The sequence below is a fragment of the Thermobia domestica genome, chromosome 11 (assembly GCF_964235325.1).
Source record: "Thermobia domestica chromosome 11, izTheDome1.hap1.1, whole genome shotgun sequence".
In the NCBI taxonomy this organism is placed as follows: domain Eukaryota; kingdom Metazoa; phylum Arthropoda; class Insecta; order Zygentoma; family Lepismatidae; genus Thermobia; species Thermobia domestica.
Window position 1 is genome coordinate 182,649,039 of NC_137464.1, and position 22,883 is coordinate 182,671,921.

The following is a 22,883-nucleotide window of genomic DNA, read 5'->3' on the forward strand; positions in this document are numbered from 1 at the left end:
TGCTATAAAAATACCTACACAGACCAGGCACGTAGCCAGGATTTAGTGAAGGTAGGGGGTCCGTGACATGAAATACTGTGGTCATCACACCAGGGGCTCGATCATTCTAACTTATTTTACTGGACCATATACTGGTTCGTTTAGCCAGGATTTGGTAACGGGGGGGGGGGGACATGAAACACTGAAGGCCCAATCAACATATATTGGTTTGTTAGGACAATAAAATGAAGATATGTTGGTAAGTATTTTAATAATAAATTATGAAGAAATGAAATGAAATCTTTGAGTTTTACGTCCTACGATTATGCCGGTCAGGCTAAAGGAGACGGTGATGATGAGGAATGAATGAAATGGTGGAATGAAGAAAGTGGGAGGAAACGGGAGAACACCGAGGAAACCCACGCACAAGGTGTTTGTCCACCACAAAGTTCACTAGGCGGGGGCTGGGATCGAGCCCCGGACCCCAAGCACCAGAGGTGAACGCTCTACCACTGAGCCACCGCGGCCCCACTACGAAGAAATCTCGAGGAAAATAAAAAGAAAAAAATATATTGAAAATGATTTCACAATATTTACGGTCTTCCTCTGTTCATTCAAATATAACAATTTTCCTTTCATTACGACCTCAACTATTGTAAAAAGTACATATTCACTATTATAAAAAGTACACTCATATCCAAAATGATTGTCTCATACCTATGACTGTCTTCTTGTAAGAATATAATTTGATAATGATTTTGCAGGGTACTCGTAATACTGATGCCATGTGTATAATCGGGAAATGTATAGACCCTATTTGTGGAAAATTTCATAGGAAAAGAATTATAAATACGAAAATTAGAGTGACTAAAACGAAATGTTGCTAAATGGACAAGAAAGTTTTATTTTTGTTTTATTGTTCTTATTTACTGCTCTTTTGACAAAATTTGCCACTTACATGTCTTTACTGATTATACACATCATTATAAGAAATACCGGACGAATTCGCTATCAAATTATACTCTTACAACAAGATATTTATCTACGTGCGACAATAATTTTGGACATGAGTGTACAAACTCAATAATGTCTTGTAAAATATTTTACAATATCTGCGTTCCTTTCTCTTTTGAATCAAGTGTTAACAAAACTTTCTTTTCACATAATTTTTTGTTTTTATTATTCCTTCAACTACTCACTGTCTGTTCCAAATACCAAGTTAAAGTAGCAGGAGAAAATTGTTTCTGAAATAACATGTTTGATACTGCAAAAATGCGATGACGAAAACTTATGATCAAAAATGATCACGCTGTTACACAACTGGCATTATGCTTTCAGAAGCTTGAAATCTCCCTGACTCTTTCAGAAAATCCCACTCACCTCGCCACCATGTATTGCAAGTAATTCAAATCTTCTCATAAGAAAGACTAACGAAAAGCTTTCTGCACTCTTTTTTAATTTTTAACGCCGATTCTTCTTTTTCTCATTTCATTTCATTTTATCCTTCCTTAATTTTTCTCATTTCTGGTCTCGAAAGAGGGGTCCGGATCCCCCGGACCACCCCCTTGGCTACGTGCCTGCACAGACCATAATTCAATGAGCTCTGAAATACAAAGTAACAAACAGCCTATAGTCTATAAGATTCAGTCTACAGAGTAATTGTTACTTAAAGAATGGACATACACTATTTCGAGAATCGAGACAAGTAGAGAAATGTTTACGATACTTTTCGTCTCGTCTCGATTCTCATCTCCAAAGCGAAACGATAAATTGAGTTAGCCTTGTCCCATCTCGAATATATAATGTTAATTCTCATGTTATTTTGTTTGTTTTAGAAACGAGATTAGAAATTCCTCTTCTTGTGGGCACCATTAAACAAAACCGAAATATTCTTGCCAAATGACACGTTTCTGCTTGTAATAGTATGACCTGAGCGATAATTAGCTCTTAGCTTTTAATCTTCTACGAGGTAATAATAATTATTATAAGTTAATTATTATTCCTATTATTATTCCTGAAGATTTGATAGTTCAAGTAATGAAACGTCCGAGTATTCAAATATCTGAAGATAATAAAATATGTGTCATTGCCACCAAAAATTTTAATGTCAGAATGAAAAATACTTCCCAGACGAAGATTCGGTGCAAGAAACTCCAGATTACTGATCGAGCACCTTGACCACTGAACCAAGATCACTACGCTGTAAATGATTCGACTTTAGTGTGGTTACGTTAGGTTTCTTTGTAGGGATGCATTCGAGTCGAGTCGAGTCGAGATTTAAGCCTGTCTCGACTCGTCTCGAGAAAATGTTGTCTCGACTCGTGTCTCGACTCGAAAATATGTTTCTGTCTCGACTCGTGTCTCGACTCGACAGTCTCTGTCTCGACTCGACTCGAATTCGAGTCGAGACGTCTCGAAATTCGAGTCGAGACAAAATGTACGAGTTAAAATATACGCACACATCAGCCAGACCATCATGACTACCTACCTAATTGTCAGTATGTCGACTTTTGGCATGGATAAAAACGGCGACACGTCTTGGCATACACGCAATGATCCTTGATAGGTCGCTGGAGAGAGCTGGCACCACATGTGCTCACTCAGGTCACCTAATTCCCGAAAATTCCGGGAAGGGGGGCGATGTGCTCTGACGTCACGTTCAATCACATCCCACAAAGGACATCACTCAAATGTCCGGCTCCAATTTCAATGAAACTTTTTTTGCTGATAGAAGGCATGTATGCATCATTACTTGTGATGACAAATTTTTGCCATGGTGCATGTTTTCTATTTTTTTAAAATAACTTTTAAAAGTTGTGATGTGGTTATTAGAGATTACTACAGAAGTCCCTTACTACCCTTTGTAAACGGAGCGTTAATGAAGAAAAGTGAAGAAAAACCATGTGGATACATATGTCCTGGGGGGAAGTCGTATGGTAGATATGACCTTGATGGCAGCCATCTTGAAATCCACCATTTTGAATTAAGGTCAAGTTTACAAAATGGGAATAGGGTAATATGATACATAATTTCGGGCTAGAATTTAATTAGAAAAATAATGGTGAGGTTAGTTTTAAGATACGCCCATTTGGGGGAAAGTTACAGGCATATTAATTGTTTTTACTCACTGTGTGCGTAAGTCCCTTCTTACTTTCGTCTCAAGACCTGTAAATCGATCGCAACGGCAGAGTCCGGTTTCGCACTAGTGTTTAGAAATCTTTAAACTCACTTGAGGCAATATTTGTGGATTATTGTATTGTATTTTGCCTTTAATCAAATTTGAACCCACTTCATGATCTTGTGTAAAGTATCACTAAAAGAGAATTTCTGTTTTTATGGAGAACGTAAGCATGGCAATTATAAAAGGTGAGTAAGGTGCGTATGTATTTATAAGAAAGTCTTTTGTGGTTCCGCCAACCTATTCTTTAGTTGTTTTTTTTTCAAAATACTCATATCTCATAAATAAAAGAGCTATTATAAAATCTCTTACCACTATTCTTTAATACTTATAAAATTTTATTTATTGTAAAAGCACTGGCGAGATATTTCTTAACGCCCACTAAAATTATGGTGGAGCTCCTTCGTGCTAACGGTTAGCATACTTGCCTTTGGCGTGGGAAACCTGGGCTTGATTCCCGGTGGGAGTTCATGTGGTTCGGATTCCACGTTAATCAGTAGGTCCACGTCTCACATAGCCTCGCTGCTTAACGGGACGTTAAACTCAGAATCAATTCAACTCAAAATTATGGTTTTGACTTTATTATGATGTCATTAGTTTAAACGCCCAACTGCCCAGTAATTATAAATATTGACTACATTATAAAATTGTAATTTGTGACGACTAAAATATCAGAAATTAAAGATTATTCTTTGGGTTTTGGAACATTTTGAAAAACGTGAAAAACTGGTACTGCACCGATACAACACACCTTTTGGATTTGTCATAACATGTCTTACATAGCTTTGGTTCGATTCTCAACACGGACTGCAACTACCCGTTAAATTGTGCATCCGAAAGGCACTCTTTGTTAAACCTCGCTTATCACCGCTCATCTTAATAATATATATAACTTCACCGCGAAGCAAATGTTGCATTTCTCTCTTTCATCCTAACACAAAACAAAACTAACCACAGCTGTGACACGAAGGAGCTATTTCGAAAAGAAACAAGTTGTGCTTCATAGAGATGTGTACCAAATGATAGAAGTATAAAGTATTTTTTTCTTTCCTGTTTATTGATATCAGTTGGTGTTCTTAATGAGTTTACTCATTAGTTTAGAAAGAGTATATATGGAATTTGGACATATGTTGTACGTATTCTCCTGAGAAATTGATGAGACCAGAAAAGTTATAAGGACAGATGGAATAGGTTTAAGCGCATCTACGTGACTTTATCAAATATTTATTCTCCGTAATGGTACCACGCGGAAAACTTGGTATAGGCCTACTTTTATCTTTGCCTCCCTCTGTTAGCTGTTTCGTATCATATATATCGGATGGTTTTGATATTTCTTCTGATCATTAAAACAACAATCGTACCTGTGTGCGTGCAGAAATGCAAAAGCACAAGGTAACTTCCTATTTGTTTTGGAAACAACAAACCCATTTCACGTGTGCGAGAGAAATTGAGCACAGCGAGATCGGGTGTTTACTCACGGTCAGTTCGCAGCAGGAGTCCTTGGTAAAAGATTTGGATATCTCGAAAACACTCGCAAAATCTTACAAATACAAAAGACTGCGCTTCAAAGAAAGTTTAGACACAGATGTTTCAATTTTCTTTTAGCATCTTTCTTCAGCAAAAGAGTCGGTTCATTGTATTCGAAAAAGGGAAGGGAGAAAGGGTGAATTTATATTTTATGTGGGGGTAACGTTGTAAGTAGTATAAACAATACATACCGCTCCCGACTCTGTACTGAAGCACTTCCTTTAGCGGTATATCACTAGATCTATCCTGACCCTCATCCCACCTCAAGTTGTAAAGTAGAAAGGGACAGAAGTATTCAACATGACTGCGCACTTGAGTTTCAGTTCACAATACGAAAACCAGTGAGCAAGTAAACAGTCTTTTGTAGGATCGTGTTTTACTTCTTGAATTTATTTTTGAACATTTCTGTGAATTCAACAACAGAACGCAGTAGAAATACGGACTAGTTTTTACTCCAACCATTACTTTCGCTCCAACCCAGGGATGCCACATTTATGATTTCGTACTAGATCTAGTAATTTTACTATTGAACTAGTGATCTAGTACGTACTTTGGGTAAATAGGCACATTCTAGTGATTTTTTGCATTTTTTTTCTGATGCAGACAAATGAGAAGGAAATGGTTCTTAAAATAAAAGGAAGAAGTATATTGCAGTTCAAAACAAATGTAGAAACCTTAAATTATTTTTTCTTTTCCCTCTGACTGAATGAAACCCCTGCTGTGTAACGACCTTAGGTAAACAACGGCTATCTTTGGTCCGCTACCTCCTTTTGTTAGCCGACATGAGATGGGTTACATTTTTTTTCTGGAAGAAAGTGAAGAAATAATTATCCAGTACATTTACGTTTTGTCAGGCACACAGGCGCAGTCTGTACTTGTTTCCTAACGAATTTTAGCAACATAACATAAATGAAACATATGTACCAGAAAATAGAGGCAGTACAAACGGAAATTTTCATCTGTGACACATTTGATGAGAAATATAGTCACGTGCAAGCAATCTAAACATGTCCTATCCTGTAATTCTATTCGTATGTTTATGTAGGTGAGACTGAGAAATCAAGAAACAATAATAACTGGTTTTCTTCCAGGGGAACAATCTAAATGTGAAGGGGCGTTACACTGGGACTTTAATTGCGTCCTTTGTACAAGATTAACAAGTAATAGCAATTTTTTAATTTATTTTAGTTCTTGGGGAGAGGAAGATGGAAGCGAACCCTCGTAAGGACCTCTGCAAGGAAACATGAATACTATCCGCCACTGTTTGTTACATTACACAAAATAGTTTTATATATATATATATATTGAGTTTTAGTCAGGGTTTTCATTCTGCAGGAGAGGGGGGGATAGTAATACCTGACGAACATTTTCTATTCTCAGAGTGTTGCAATGATAGCATTTCCTCCATTATAACTTGGCCAAGCTAGTTGCATTATATGTAAGGATTAAGTTAGGCTAAAAATCTTAAATTTCTATGACTGTTTTACTCTGTACCCATGTTTCTCATTTTCGGTCTACGGGACTCTGTGTCCGGAAATTTTCGATGGCTTCCAAGTCGGAAAATAAGTGTATCAAAGGCATATATATTATATCTATGGTTATATGAGGCATGGATCTACAGTTTAAAGTGGGATACCGGTAACAACTTCATGAGCTTCCACCGTAAATCGAACCAGAGTCTCCCGCGATCAAGGCGTATGTGTTAACCATACAGCCACGAGGAAATTCACATAAGCACACACACATATATATTGTTGAGTTGATTTTGACTTTACCGTCTCTTTCAGCAGCGAGGATATATGAAATGTAGACCTACTGATTAACGTGGAATCCGAACTACATGAGCTCGCGCCGGGAATTGAACCCGAGTCTTCCACGGCAAAGACGCGTACACTAGCAGCGGAGTTCACACACACACACAGAATCAGAGTCCTCACACATCAAGGGTGAGAGCTGTGCCACTGAGTCACAGCGGCCACGGGGCTAGGTCGAGTCCACTTTACGTTCATAGTTTCTTAGTACATAAATGTTACGATTATGAAATAGATTTTCCCTAATGAGCTGCATAAAAACAAAAGCTTTCGAAATGCATTAAACAATTAGCTCGATTTGAGTGTGAACTTAAAGTTATATCAGAGTGTAAATACGGATACGCACCAAAGTTCGAAAACTTAATACACTATTTCTCCTATATAGTCAGCATGTATCAAGCAATCGTTCAGCTTTCATTTGAGAGGATGGAAATCGAAGGCCCCTGAACAACTATGTTACTAGTGTGCGGAATGTATTTATCTTACAGTGAACTGCTTTGATGCCAAGTGGCCTAACTCCAAAATTGAAATTTTCCAGGAGTGAAAGTTGAAGTTCAATATCTCATGAACAATCCGTATTTCTTTTATGTTGGGAACCAAAACCATAACTACTGTATGTAGTTCATTGTTTTATAACTTAGTGTTTACAAAAATCCTTTAAAAAAATACCTATTCATAGAAGTGAATGGTACTTATCTGTACTAGTTCTTGGCATCCAAGCAGTCCATTTATTGTAATACTAAAGCGTTTTTCACAGTCCTTTGCACCTTTCAAAAACAAACCGAGTAACTTGACGTTGTATCACTGCGCGCACGACTATTTGCTGATTGGTGAAGAGGAAATTGTTTCGTCTGTTTCCCGCAATATTTCTGCTGCAGCACGTGCATGAATTTCTACTACTGCGGTGTGCATTACTCGTCTCACTCTCACACCATTGCCGCGATATAAGGCAAAATACCCAATACTATATAATCCCCCTCCTTTAAGAGCAACTGAACATTGTTATTTTTCTCCAAACTGTAATTAATTAGAGATGAAATTACAATGAGTTATGTCAAATTATCAACTGAACGATAAAGAGATGGTGCTGGTATGTAGCAGCAAGCATATTTATAATTATGGGAGATTATTTCTTTTTCATCAATTACCAAAATCATTATGCATATCCATGAAAAACAGATGATACTTTCCCCCTTAAGTTCAATTTATTGATATGCTTTCTTACATTGTATAGCACAGCATGCGAATGTACAAATACTAACTTCAGTACTACAAAGTAAGTAAATAAATATTCTATGAGAACATGAAAATTAGCTATTATAGGTCTTAATTTTCTCCAAGTGAACTGAACAACGTTGATATCGTTTAATAAAGTATTTGCTTTTTTTCTGCATTTACGGGTTTGCCTTGTTTATGTTTAACAATAACCCGGAGCAGCAGATAACCTGCTGGCTTCCTTGGGCGACATCTTTAAATTGTGGCGCGCACTTCGTGTGTTTTGTCATTTGTTGTAACAGTTTTCTCTTACAAATTCGATTTTGGTTCAAGATTTCGATCCCATATAGATACATACTATGAGTCGAAACCTAAATGTTCTTACTGTGCCTTAACAATACATTAATTACCATAAAACATTGCATTTGTTGTGTACTATTTGCTCATGGAAGAATAAACTATTATTAGTCTCATTTTCAATGTTGCTAACTCATAAATATTTTCCAGTTTTTCACAAAGAATGGTTGTCAAACAGTTGTCATTTCATGGAAATGGGCTAAGAAAATGAAAAAGAGAAATCAAGTGAACTCACTGTTCTTATTGAAGATAATAAGTTCCTTATAGTATTTCAGATCTTTGTTTGACCTTTCATTAGAGATGAGGAAATAGTCATTAAAAAAAAAGAGAGAGAGAGAGAGAGTGAGTGATGGGATAGAGAGAAGTTAAAGAGGATAAAACCTGTTTTAGTGATCCATTACGAAGTAATATGAGGCTATTTTTTTCAGTTATAATTTGTATATCGCGCTTTTAAAATGCGATCAGAATAAATGACTATTTAAAAGATGGAAAAACCGAATATTCGGTGCCAGAAATGAAATAATGTACACACGAATCTTCAACATTTAAGATTTTTTATAATATTGGATAGGAATATTCATAACTTTTGAGTCTTATTTTTTTCTGGCTGCACTGAAATTAAGAGGTACTATGTGCATGTTAAATACTGTGTCTTTATTCCTATGTAGAATCTAAAAAGTTTCTTGGAATTTGTTGAATAAGATGTCGGTAGTCTCTTCATACTCTCATGACTGATATTAGTTTATGGCGTAACGTTTCTGTTAGATATCAAATGAAAGGATAAGTCACGAGGATTCAAAATATATTTTACAGGTATTTTATTACATATAACAAAGGAAATAAAATAATAAATTCTCTATTCAATAAATAAGTAAAGTCAGTAGTTTTCAAGTTCTTGAAGAATGAACAATTGCTTGTTCCAAACACTCGCTCGCCTATAATGGAAACGTACAAGGAGCTCAATTTTGAAATGAAGTGAAATGAATTTTTTCCTGTTTTACATCCCAGGATTATGCAGGTTAGGATAAAGCAGGCGGTCGAGTCGAGAAATACTCGAAGTCGAGTCGAGAAAATTCGAGTCGAGAAATACGTTTGTCTCGACTCGTCTCGAATTTTACAAAGTGTGTCTCGACTCGAATTCGAGTCGAGTCGAGTCGAGATTCGAGACATGTCTCGACTCGAGCGCATCCCTATTTCTTTGCCTCCGCTTGCAAAGTTGTATATTACTTTTCTTTATTTCAAATCGTCTTTCGTATTTCTTTAATCATGATATAAGTCAATTATCTTCGGTATAGTTTATATTAATAACTTGAGCTGTTCTTAAACCTTTGGTTTAGAAGTTTGTTTCTTCTCCTCACCAAACTACAGATATGTCAGATTTAATTCTAACACTCAGCATTGAGTCCCTGATCAATTCCCTGATCAATGATTTATGTCCGCCACGATACAAAAGACGCTTGCGGAGCCAAATTTTAGTTTGTCCCATTGAGTAAGGGTTACAGTTACCACACACGTATTGGTGACATTCTGGTAATTACGTACCGTAACACTAACGAGGAAGGTCCATAAACCGTGAGAGTTGAATTTTGATGAAAATTTGTGACAAGATTCAGTTCGAGTTGCTAAGTAACGTAGTAATAGTCACTCGATGCGCAAATGCTTCGTTGAGCTGCTACACCGACGCCATCTTGAAATCCTGTAGGCAATGTCCAAGAATACCCTTTTAGCACAAAAATGAAAAAGCTTTTGATATATCTGACTTCAGTATTGTAAACCAAGGTAAATCATCTATATGTGAGAGGACTTCCAGTGCATGACCGCCATCTTGAAAGGCGCCATATTGAATCGGCGTCAAATATGATAAAAGGCAAGGGGGTCATGTGGGGTATCAAATAGAACTGAAATTTACTCCTGAATTCATTTCCGTAACCAAAGTTTAGATATCTGTTTTCACTTCAGAGTTAAGATCTCTCTCGCTCACAGGAACATACAAAAACTGAGGAAGCAAAATTTGTGATATGAAATGCGGTCGTGCAAACACTTGCATGATTTTAACTAATGCAATAGTAGTTATTTGATCTACAATAGCCACTATACCAATCAGATCTTTGACTAGTGAGAGATATCGTTAATTAAATTGAATGCCTGTAATGAAAAATGGAATAGCAGCACTGTAACAAATTATACCTATTACAAAATCGCTATATATATATATATATATATATATATATATATATATATATATATATATATATATATATATATATATATATATATGAGTCTGTGTGTGTTGCGATTATGCATAGCATTTAAATACTGTAATATAAGTTACGTGGAACGGCACATGTGGTTTTAAAGAATCTATCTTTAAGTTATTAGAAAATTAATAGAAAAAATATTAGAAAAATTATATAAACTATTGCACATAAGCAAATATTAACCTACTAACCTTTTGCTCTTCAATTGTGATGATGGAGATCCAAAACGTAGTGATTAGCACACAGCATCATGGAGCAGTGCAAACACTTAACAAATGCACTTTCGTCACAATCTTCATGACCACAGACACTATTTTCTACTAGTCTTCAGAACATTTGTAAATGAACCAACTATTGCTCCTGTTACGTACTCACATTTCTGCCATGCATATGCAAGCATGTCCTTTAGGACTGGCGTACAAAATTGATGATACACAACAGAATGCATTTTCTTGATGAAAATTCTGCCATATAACTTGTACACCGAAGAAGTGAACACCTGCTACAATTAGTTATTTACCACAGTTTTGATATGAAAACAAGTTTTGCCCTTATTATAGGCAAGTGTTTTATCGTTAAAGGCGGAAAGGTACAGATATTTAATTATTTAATATTGAAGGAAAAAGCAAGAAAGAGCCCTGTTTTATGGATTGCAACTTGATATTGAATCTTGTAATAATCTTTATTGTCATCTATTGTTATCAGGTGTGTATGCATTCTCTTATCACTAATAGCAGAACAGACACAAGAAAAGTGAAATCTAAGTTTCCAGGTGTATCTTCTAAGAATTGGCTGTGAACTGATAATTTAAATCTCCTTCATTGTTCAATGTGGCAGCCATAAATCTATTGTATTTAAAGAAACTGTCAATAAATACATTAAAGTATTTTAACTTCGTAATATGCACGGTAAATTATAGGTCGTCAAATATGAGTATTGGAAAGGAACGCAATATTCTGCAACAATGATGGTCTTTGCGTAAGGTTTCTAGATTGGAGAATAAAACTTATCACGCTATAATGGACCACGTAAAATTGCCTAAAAGAGATTTTTGGTTTGATACAATTCAACGTCCCACACGCCTGCTACGCTAAAGGAGACGTGGACCTAGTGATTATAGTGGAATCCGAACCATTTTGGCCGTTCAACTAATATGTACCAGTTTATATAATTTTTCTAATATATATCCGAACAATCCCTTTGGTATTCTCTGCTTGTCAGTACTATTAGGCATGTGTTTCATCGACCAACAGTATATTCCATCGCACTTTGTAATAGGTATAACTTGTAGCATGCTGATATTTACATTTTTTTTTCAGGAATTTCAAATTAACGATTTCTCTTACTAGTCTCAAGATCTGATTGGAATAGTTGTTATTGTACTGCATTAACTACTGCATTAGTTAAAATCATGCAACTGCTCTCACGAACGTGTTTCATGACACAAGTTTAACTCGCACAGTTTTTATATGTTCCTGTGGGTAAGAGGGCTCTTAACTCTGAAGTGAAAACACATATCTAAACTTTGGTTACGGAAATGAATTCAGGAGTAAATTCCAGTGCTATTTGATATCCCACACGATCCCCTTGCCATTTATCATATTTGACGGTGATTCAATATGGCACCTTTCAAGATGGCGGTCATGCACTGGAAGTACTCTCGCATATAGATGATCCACCTTGGTTTACAATACTGAAGTCAGATATATAAAAAGCTTTTTCATTTTTGTGCTTAAAGGGTATTCTTGGACATTGCCTAAAGGATTTCAAGATGGCGTCGGTGTAGCAACTCAACGAAGCATTTGCGGATCGAGTGACTATTACTACGTTACTTAGCAACTCGAACTGAATCTTGTCACAAATTTTCATCAAAATTCAACTCTCACGGTTTATGGACCTTCCTCGTAAGTGGCAAGGACTTGCTGAATTTGACCACCGGTGCAGAGAACATTTCCCACAGAAAATTGTGATTGGCGCCGGATACGGTTATAAGGGGAAGTTGGACATATATAAGGTGAACAAAAACGTGTAACGTGAAATAGAATGTTGCTTACTTCTAGGAATTCATTATGACTCAAATCTATTGGATAGTTAATGCTTCGTTTGCACGAGGTCACCAAGAGCCAGGTGTGGATCCACATGCACAAAGCGTTCATCCTCGGGTTTTATCATGATATGAAGCCACGAACGGGAATTAGTGTTATTCTCTTTCATGGTACTTCTTGCCTTAATTCCAGCCAAAGTTAATTCTCCCCATTTGTACTGTTGAGACAACGTCTACAGCATCGCCTTACTCTCCTATGGAAAACTTGCAGAGAGTAGTGGGATAAAATTCTTATGCCTCTGCTCGAATATAGTTCGTTACAGCGGAAACTTCGATGTCGGGGAATATAATCTGATGATGTAAAGAACACATCCATGGTAGCTGCACGACTTTCCACAGGGTTAATACACTTCGTAAATCGGTCAGGTAGAAGCTGAACAACCTTCTGTAATATGCTATAGACGAAGGAGTAGGGAGACAAGAAATCAGTGGCGTATTTACGATTTTGTTTGGAGGGGTCTTTGCTAACTTTATTTCTGGAAATGTGAAAATTCTGCAAGATATTTCATTTACTTTAAAATAGTAAATAAAATTTCGAGGGTCTTCAGTCCGACATCTCCCTTAAATACGCCACTGCAAGAGAACGTTTGGGGGACGATTTCCAGTTTTTCTCACCCCTGCGTCCCCACATCTGGTAATAACATGTATTTCTGGAACTATGAAATTTGACTATTTTGCTCGGTACATTAAATATAATTGCATAGATCTATCCTATTATCCCATTCAACGGCATGTACTCAGATGTTGTTACAAAATTACAAACACTACAATCGGTTTATTAATAGAAAAGTGGCACAACTTAAAATCAACTTTTCAGGAAAGTAATTTGAATGCTTGCACTTATTAAATAAATGATGGGACATACGCTTGTCTCCAGCAACAATTTGCTTTCAAAGTCCGAATACTGGTGTCACAGTAAATTTAAATTTTTATTTTAATATTTAGTACTGTCTTTTTTCCGCATAGGACAATACGTGATGTTCAGAAAAATGTCAGATGGAGACATCAAGATTTTATCTTTCTTTTCTGAAATCCATTTACCAAAAGTAGGGTTTGCGACTGGCTAGTAACAAAACATAATTTTATACTTAGTTAAATAAAAATAAACTCTGGTAAAGACAGTAAACAGGATCACACGAAATGTTTTCATGTATGGGGTGTGGAGAGACATCATGAGTCACCATTACCTGTTTAGATGTTAACGGATTGACTCCATTAACAAAGTCGGCCGAAATAATTGCTCTAGCTATCTATTGCAAACTGCAGAATTTAAAACTTCGCTTTCAAGTATAAGATATAAGCTATAGATGGCAGCCATTATCTGTTAATACGTTAAGGAATGGACTCCATCAATGAACTAGGTCGAGATAATTGACCTACCTATCTGTCGCAAAAGAAAAAAAAAAGAAACAATATTGAAGAATTCTCTTACATTCATGGAATTGGGCCATAGACATTCACCGTTTAAGTCGCCGTTATCTGTTACGATGTAATGGAATGGCTCTATTATTCGAACTTGGTCGAGGTCATTGCTCTAAGGTCACATTGCTCTAAGGGAAAAGTCACAAGTTGCACAGGTTGTATGTGGTGTACCGCAAGGCTCAGTACTTGGGCCTTTGCTTTTTACTATAATGGTTAATGACTTACCAAATTGTGTAACTAGTCACTCAATTTTATATGCAGATGACACAACATTTCTCAGTGTTAGCCACGACTTGAAAAAATTAGAAGAAATCACAGAAAGAACATTATCTGAAGCTGGATCGTGGTTTAAGACGAATGTTTTTTTCCTTAATGAAGGTAAAACGAAACATTTAAACTTTAGTTTAAGAGGTATGGCAACCGAGAACAATTTGGACAGTGTAAAATTTTTGGGCATTATTATTGATAACAAATTATTATGGGACTCTCATATTCAATATATTATAGGAAGACTTTCAAGAGTTATATATTTGATCAAAAATTTGAGGAATCAGGTACCAGAAAACTATGTAAGATCCGCATATTTTGCGTTTTTTCAAAGTATCTTACTATATGGTATACTGTTATGGGGAAATGGTAGCCATGTGAATGACGTTCTGTTGTTATAAAAAAAAGTTGTGAGAATAATGATGAATGCAGAGAATACGTGTCATTGTAAACCATTATTCATAAGATTAAAAATAATGACGGTAATCAATTTATATATATACAATGTGTTGATGTACATAAAGGGCAAAACGTCAGAAATACACTATAGGCATGACATACACTCATACAACACTAGAAATAATAGACGTGTCAACGTACCATATTTGAGATTAACAAAATCACAAAATAGCTATGAAGCCATGACTGTGAGGTTGTATAATAAATTACCTATAGAACTGACACAACTACCTATGAGTAGCTTCAAAAATAGATTATATTCTTGGTTAGTAAAAACACCATTTTATTCAATAGATGAGTTTTTTGAATACGATAATATTTGATTTTTGTAAGGTAAATAATATTTAAGATATGTTATTGTGGTGAACTTTATTACTTTAGCACTTATTGTAGATAATGAACAATCACTATTTTTGTACATTATTGTAGTAAGTTATAATTTGACGTTGTCTATGGCTATGTAGCTGATTCGACAATAAAATGTATTATTATATTATTATTATTACTATATGTTGCAAATAAAAAAAAGAAAACGAAAAAATTGTTTAGGTATATGATACGTTGCCTATAGATAGCCACCGTTAAAGTCATCGTTATTCGTTAATCTGTTAACGGATTTGCTTTGAGATAATTGCCGTATCTATTGGAAGAAACAGAATTTCAAAATTCACATCCTTTCAAGACTTATCGTGCAGAGTAACGGACGGACGGAGTGACCAACAACCCATTATGATAAGTATCACTGCATGAACCTATTTCTTAATAAAATCAATCTAATATGAAAGCAATTCAACAACTGGCACAATCAGACAGTAAGTTACTATGAGGCGAAAATCACAAAATAAAAGAGATAAGAAGTTGTACAGTTGCTGAAAATAAGCTGTAATTTGACATTATTTGTTTCATGTTAGTATTCTGCATACGTATGACTTTTTGTACTGTTTTCCAATAATAATTTCCTCGAATAACAAAGCCATATGTAAAAAATAAAATTTAAAAAAAGCAGGAGTACTTTTGAACGCTAAACTGATACATGGAACTTCAGTATGCTAATCACTTTTTCTTTAAAGTTCACTTCAATTGGAATCTGGTACTCCTAAATGTCGCATAATAAATCCTACTCCACAGTCTATGAAATTTAAGTCTAATTCTATATGTTAATGTCCAAATATTTAAATATACTATTATTATTATTTTATAGAAAGGGGTTGGGTGTCTAAATTTTTTTGTAGGTCTTAGCGGTGTGACATTCTAGACAACGATTGTAAAAATAAAAGATTTGAAGTTGCTTTAACAGAAACTCCTGTGACAATGATTTTGAAATCAAGGAGAACTTCACTTAGGGTAGCATTTATCTTGTCAGTTTCTGAACGCGATTGTCTATTGTTTCTCCAAAGAGCCAGAGAAGAGACATTAATGTCTTGGTATTTGGATTGTTCTTGAACTCTCCAGCTGACGGAATGAGATTCGATTTATTCCTTGTCCGTCCTTCGAGAGCATCGCGTCCCCAACGGAAAAGATGTTAGTTAGTACTTGAATGAGATAAACTAGGAAGTCTGCTTCTTCGTTTTCTCACCCTCGTTGCCAGAGGGCGTTTACCCTTCCTTCCTTCCTTGCTCTTAGCGCAAAGAAAAAAAAATCTTACATTTCCCCCCTCTTTAGTCCTGTCAATGTTGCAGGGGCATAGTTTTGTTTTGTTCCTAAATATAATAAACAGATGTCACTATCAGTGTTATACAGAGGGGAATATCTGAATGTCCCTTGTGAGTGAATGAGTAGTGTATAAGATGAATTTCTCGCTGAAAGTTTTTGAAGATGGGTAATTTATAAAGCTATCCAAAACAGAAATCAAACAAACAATCAATGAACAACTGTGTTAAGTATCATACACTCAAATAACTGAATACCAGCGGACGGTCATCTTTGTTGGCTAGTTTCAACTAATGTGACATCGATGAGCATAACTTTCTTACAAGGGGCCTATTTCTCAAAACCATAGATGGTCATTTTGCACTGGGCTCGCTCGGGCTCACGTTCAGTTCTCTCAACTGGGCTCGCGCATACTAATTTTAATTGGACTCGCGCTTACTCGGGCTCATTTCTTTCTATTAGGCGTGCACTCACTTACGTTCAGGCTTACTTCCCTCAGTTGGGCTAGCGCTCAGTTATTAAGCCCAAGTCCGGTTGAGTGCGAGTGCTGAGCTGACAAGCGTCAGTCTCACGAGTTTGGACATGTATGCTCAAAATTACTGGTCTTGCAATACTACTGTATAACTTTTCAAAATAAGATATTTTACATAAGTAAAACATTAGTATTTAGAAACGATTTCTACTAATATTCTAGCATTCTTACTTACGATATTTTACGACTTGTAAAAAGCCACATTACAAGACTAGTAGTAATATTTACAAAACTTTTGTTATTAATTTCTTGATATTTGCTTACACACGAAAAATTTGAAGAAAGAAAAAGAAAGTAATATCTTTGTATTAATCAGTAATAGGCTTAAACAGGTAAATAAAGCTTATTTGAACTATCTTTCGTGTTCTATGTGAGAGATATATTATTTTAACTATTAGTGAAGGGATTGTGGCTTGCTTTGTATTGTTTATTTATTCAATGCAGATTTATTGTACGGATCCATACATCAATTCACTGCATATATACTGCTGTTTCAGTAAATCGACCTTTTTGTATCTTAAACAATCATTTTTGGGTTGTGGACTTGAATTCCTTCAGGGTATATCCTGACCAGCGAACGAGTGCGGGCGGCCGGTTTTGGAACTAAAATACAAACAACAGTGTTTCTAACCGGATTACTTGTAATTAATCTATCACAGTTGTTTTTGCCCTGTTCATAATAAACCACTTCACGCATATGTTCAAGTAAAGACAAAAACTTCAAAAGTTATGTAAGTTATTTTCAGAACATTTTAAGGGACTGCAAAAAAAGTACATACATCCTCCATATTAATTTGGCAATAACTTGCGAATAAACTAACCTCAGTGTTTTACAAAGGAATACTGAGAACTTCGTAGCATTAGAGTGTAAGAAATTCCTACCTACTTCATCTGTTAACAAAACCTCGAAGTTCATCTTAGTGAATCAAAGTTATACTTTGGCAACTGCGCTTTCATTGTTTAAAGCAAGTTTTATTGTGTAGTTTTGAGATAAGGTGTCTTTGAAATTGCTACCAATTTGGACCATGTGATCGATCGATTGACAGAACCTTCAGTAACAAATTTGCATTGAGATCATTTTCGGATGTGCTGCAAAAGACTGGTGACAGAGAAACTGATAATCTAACCGCCTCCGAAGGAGATTTGGATCCGCCCCTAATTAAGATGGTAGATAAAGATAACTTTCTCTGATATCTAACATGTCATTATTTAGCATGGTTTGGTAATTTAAAAATCCAGTATTTTTACCATATTTTGAAAAATTTATTTAAAAGAAATAAACCCAATGTTACATTGGGGGCGGTAGGGGAGCGATTAAAATTTAAAGTGGGGAGCCTGACAATTGATTTCTTATAGCTCCAGTGAAATTCAGAAAAAAAAAAAGAATTTCATATTAAAAAAGAAATACAAAATACATTTTCATGGTAACTCTTACATTCATTATGTTATTATAAAGTTAATGGTACTTTTGAAATTGATTAGAGTGAATAGTAACAAAACCACTTGCGTAAGTTTTTCAAAATATCAAGTTAGAAGAACGAAGTTTGTCTTCCACTGCTATCTCATTGCTCAAAGATACCGGCGATGAAACAATTGGCCGGAAATCATGCGGCCGCTTCTTACATCAAATCATGAGGAAGAAGATGAGTGCCAATGTTAGGTACGTAGGTTCAGTTCTTTTTTTTTCCTTTTTTTTAAAGGATCTCTTCTTGGAACTATACGTAGCATAGTTTAGTACTTACACTTGAAATAAAAATACAGCTGTTTAAAGACAATTGATTGCCATTGTCTTTGAATTTCATATGTGCACACAGGATTTGTTAAACAAGACCGTACATCTGATATGTTTGAACTATATGCAACTTATGCTCACGGGCTAAACTCAGTCTTCTGAAGTCAATCGACAAATGATTATGTATTACAGACACAAAGATAACACTAGGCTCCCAAGTTTCAAAATTATATTGTGTATGAAAACAGATAGTAGAATTAATTCTTTGTCACAAGAGACCTAGGGTCTGAAAGAAATTCAGAGGAAGTTCAAAGGGAAATTCTATACTCATAAATACAAGGTGTGAATTTATTGTGTATTGAACCAATGATATTTATGCTTACATTACCCATTCTCTGATGTTTTATCCATACTTTTATTTCACATTTACCAAAAGGCTGGATTACAATAATAATCCTAAAAGAAAGATGCATTGTAATCAGGTTTTACAAGGCAATCCCGAAAGACAAGCTATCTAATCCCGTAGCCCTTTAAAAAATTAAGGAAAATTTCTTCTTCACTTCCTTTTCCCCCAAAGGGTTCACATTCATCGAAAAAATGAAATGAAGTTTCTTTAGTTTAACGTCTCATGATTATGCTCTTTATGCTAGAGGAGACAGATGATTAATGAAAGTGAAAGATTGTAAAATTAATTGTTGGGCTCTCACAGAACCACGTACAACAAAGACACATGCGCTAGCCAATAGACCAACGAAGAGAACTTCCACAGTTCTCGAGTGGAAACGTATCGGAATTATTTCTTGGCTACAACTCAAGAAAATAATTTAGTTGTCAATCGATAGACCTACATTAAAACAAATACAAGCATCGCGAGCCTTAACTTGATTTAAACTTACAGTTACAAGATATTGCGCAAGTATCTAAACTACCAACCCATAATTAATCTTTTAGTCATTAACATCTTATTACTGAGTTTTACAGGTTTCTACTGTTTTATAATGAAATCAAATAAAACGTAATCATTTTTTTAAAATATAATCTGCTTAATACACGGTAGAAATTCACTTGTGTGCTATCTTGTCCTTAAATTGTTAATTTCCATGCATATGCCATTATCCACAATACATCTGCATTACTGCAGGAATAACCATTACTGCACTCAATAACAACTATATAATTTATGGAGTTCTTTATTAAGCGAAACAGATTAGGTTACTTATAACATGTAAACTGCAACTTTTGAAAATCGTTGGATACACTGCAGAGTGACGCTCTCCGTTCCCCTGTCCCACCACGCTTACCTAGAAACTGATGTAAACACAACACTAACGCCCTCCACGAAAAACCGCACTAATATCCTGGTCAGGTAATACGTACGCTGTCTAACCGAATGAGAGCGGGAGCACAGCCCGAGCGGTATCGTGGAGGTGCGTCCGTAGGGAGCAGGTGATTCAGCGAAAGGTGGGTATAGAATACACATAAACGACGATAGCACAAAATACTGTAGCTATATGTCATAAAATTACTTACCTTATGTGTTGAATTATGTGTTTGTACGTTACTAAAGACATTATAGGTAATATCCGATATATTTTCATTGCTTGCATATATGTGCTCCAAAATAACCTAAGCCATTACTAAAATTTCACAATTATGTGAATTCCTTAACTCTCGAACGTTTCTATAGTTGCGCATCTTCAGTTAGCATATTCACTTCAGGCACTTCACTTCATATACTGTTGTTACGAGCTACCTTTTTGGCGAATCCGTGCGTATCTGGTTCGACTTTCATTAATGTTTTTTCTCTTTTTTTATGTAGATATTCTTCTCACAGGTAAGAACGCAATTTATTTAGATTATTTACACACTAGTTTATTAAAATATTATTACAAATTTTTCTTGCAAATTTTGAATATATGTGGATCCGTACAGTAAATCTTCCCCTCCTGTTCAATTTATATTGTGTTCGTCAGCATTTTATTTATTTATTTTTTATTATATTTATATATTTTCTGGTGTTCTACAATAACTTACAACATGTCTGGTGGTATGTGAAGTTATAAAAAGAACTCTCGAAGTTATTGCGTAGTGCATGTATTCTTATTGCATTTGCACACTCATAATCGCACTTAATATGTAGTTTTTTAATTCCCATTATATTATAGACTCCTACAATTTGTTACATTCTTTGTGTTCTTGTTTGTCGCCCTGAAATCCACTTATTCTCAGTTATTCTGAAGAATAATGACAAACAAAATGAAATCAGTCAGACAGACGACAATTGCAACAAGAAAAGGGATTACTGTTGTGAAAAATCGAAAAATCTGTGTAATACACTACGCATAAAACGAAACTGACATGAAAACGAGAAATTTCATTGAAAAAAGATTCCATAAAAACTTGCAGGTCAAAGATCTGCAGCAAGAGAGTAACACTGCAAAACTGCACTGCTTAACATCAATTTGCATCCAAATTCCTACAGAATACCGGTACGACACAAGGACGTTCTGTTGCTGGGACTACCAAAGTTACAACAATTGCTGAAAATTACAACGTTTCACAAAATTATAACGTCTGCTGAATCATGTGTGGCAAAAAGTTGTACACTCTTAGTGCATAACTTACCATATTTGGAGTGTAGGGAGAGGGGAGGACATTGGTACGATATTTTACTTACCCGAGATTTTAGAAGATATCGTCAGCTTGAGAAACATGATTTTTTTCCTACTTAAACTGTGTTTCTTTTGCTGCATTTTACTTTGTACGTACAATATTGTTTCTACTAATGTCCTACCTGGAGTAAATTACAATTTACGAAAAGTCTGCAATCTGTACCAATCTTCCCCATGTGGGGGCAGATTGGTACGAGCAAAGTGAAATATCACACACACTTTTTGATAATAGAGATAACGTTTTTTTTTCTAAAATATTTTGAGATATAATATTCAATTAGACTTTCACAAACTCAAAAATTTTAACAATAGACTTAAGGACCTACAGCAGCAAAAATATAAAATAAAAACATGTTTCATAAAAAGAATGTGAAGATTTGTCAGAATCTTTAGTAATTCAATAGATCTAGTTCAACCGTTACAAAATAATAATAATAATAATAATAATAATAATAATAATAATAATAATAATAAAAAGTCCAATGCTTACTTGTGTTCTCATCAAAATTTAGAAGTTCCGCAAGTTATTTCCAAAGATAAAAACGTACTATAAATGAGGTTCTATCTCTATAAGGAAAAATAGATGTAAATAATCCAAGGGCTACCTACAGTTTACAAAATTTTGAAATCTTTCATACCTCAACTGCTAACTGGAAAAGATGTTATAATTTTGGTTCGAGCGTCCTCTTGTCTGCAAAGAAGGCGGAGCTTTGTTATTATAAAGGTAACCAAGAAAGTTCTGTCGCTTTTCACCCACAACCTTCGACCATCGATATGTCACCTAAGATGTACCAGGAAGATCAAAAATAGTCCCATCAGCATCGACGACCTTCTGCCAACGTTCTAGAAGGCCATGGATTCCATCGCGGTAGAACAGGTGGTAATCGGATGGTGCAATGACCGGGGAGTATGGCGGATGCAGTAGTGTTTCCCATAAAAGGAATAGAATGGTGTTCCGGGTCATCCTAGTCACGTGAGGCTTAGCGTTGTCCTGTAACAGGAGGACTCCTTTGCAATTCAGATGTGCTGTCTCCATAGTTTTGAGTTGTTCTTTAATACAAACCAACTGTCGACAGTACACAGTTGCATTGATGCTCTGCCAAGCTGGTAGCAGTTCCCGATGCATGATGCCGCGAGCATTCTACCAAACAGACAGGAGGGCCTTCTTTTGGTGCAGTGCTAGTTTTGGCTGTTTCTGAACCGGTTCATGGGATGCTAACCTATGATGACGGCGCCTTGGAGCTTCATACAGGACCCAGTTCTCATCATATATCAACACCCTTCCAGAAATTTCTATTTCCTCAGACAGACAGTAAAGAAACACAGGTATCTGCTCGCATTGCAATCTGGCTTGGATCCAATCATGTGGAAGCCATCGACCCAACTTGTAGTGCTTTCCCAGTTGATGGAGGTGCTGCCGAAAGGTTTTTTCACTCACACTGAATTGTAGTCTCAGTTCCTCACATGTCTGGCCACTGTCCGCCTTAATTGCTGCCTGAAGATCTTCATTTTGTACATGTATTGGTCTTCCGGCACGTGGTGCGTCTTCTAGTGTTTCGTCACCGTTTTAAAACTTGTTAAAACGCCGTTGCACAGTCCGCGTAATCACAATACTCCCACAAAAGGCCTGGCATATCTTCTCCCTTGCTACAGCGGCGTTTGACCCCAGTTTGAACTCGTACACCATACTCGCCCTTAGGGCTCTCTGTGGAGGTCCCAT

The 22,883-nt window shown here is 35.8% G+C and overlaps 1 long non-coding RNA gene across 1 annotated transcript in view; it reads right to left on the reverse strand.

Annotated features, from left to right (window-relative positions):
• Positions 1 to 20,158, reverse strand: part of LOC145663714 (uncharacterized) — a 39,117-nt gene extending 18,959 nt beyond the window's left edge. Inside the window, exon 1 of the long non-coding RNA XR_014127244.1 lies at positions 20,022 to 20,158. This is a non-coding gene — a long non-coding RNA (uncharacterized LOC145663714). The remainder of the gene's footprint in view (positions 1 to 20,021) is intronic.
• Between the last annotated feature and the right edge of the window lie 2,725 nt (positions 20,159 to 22,883).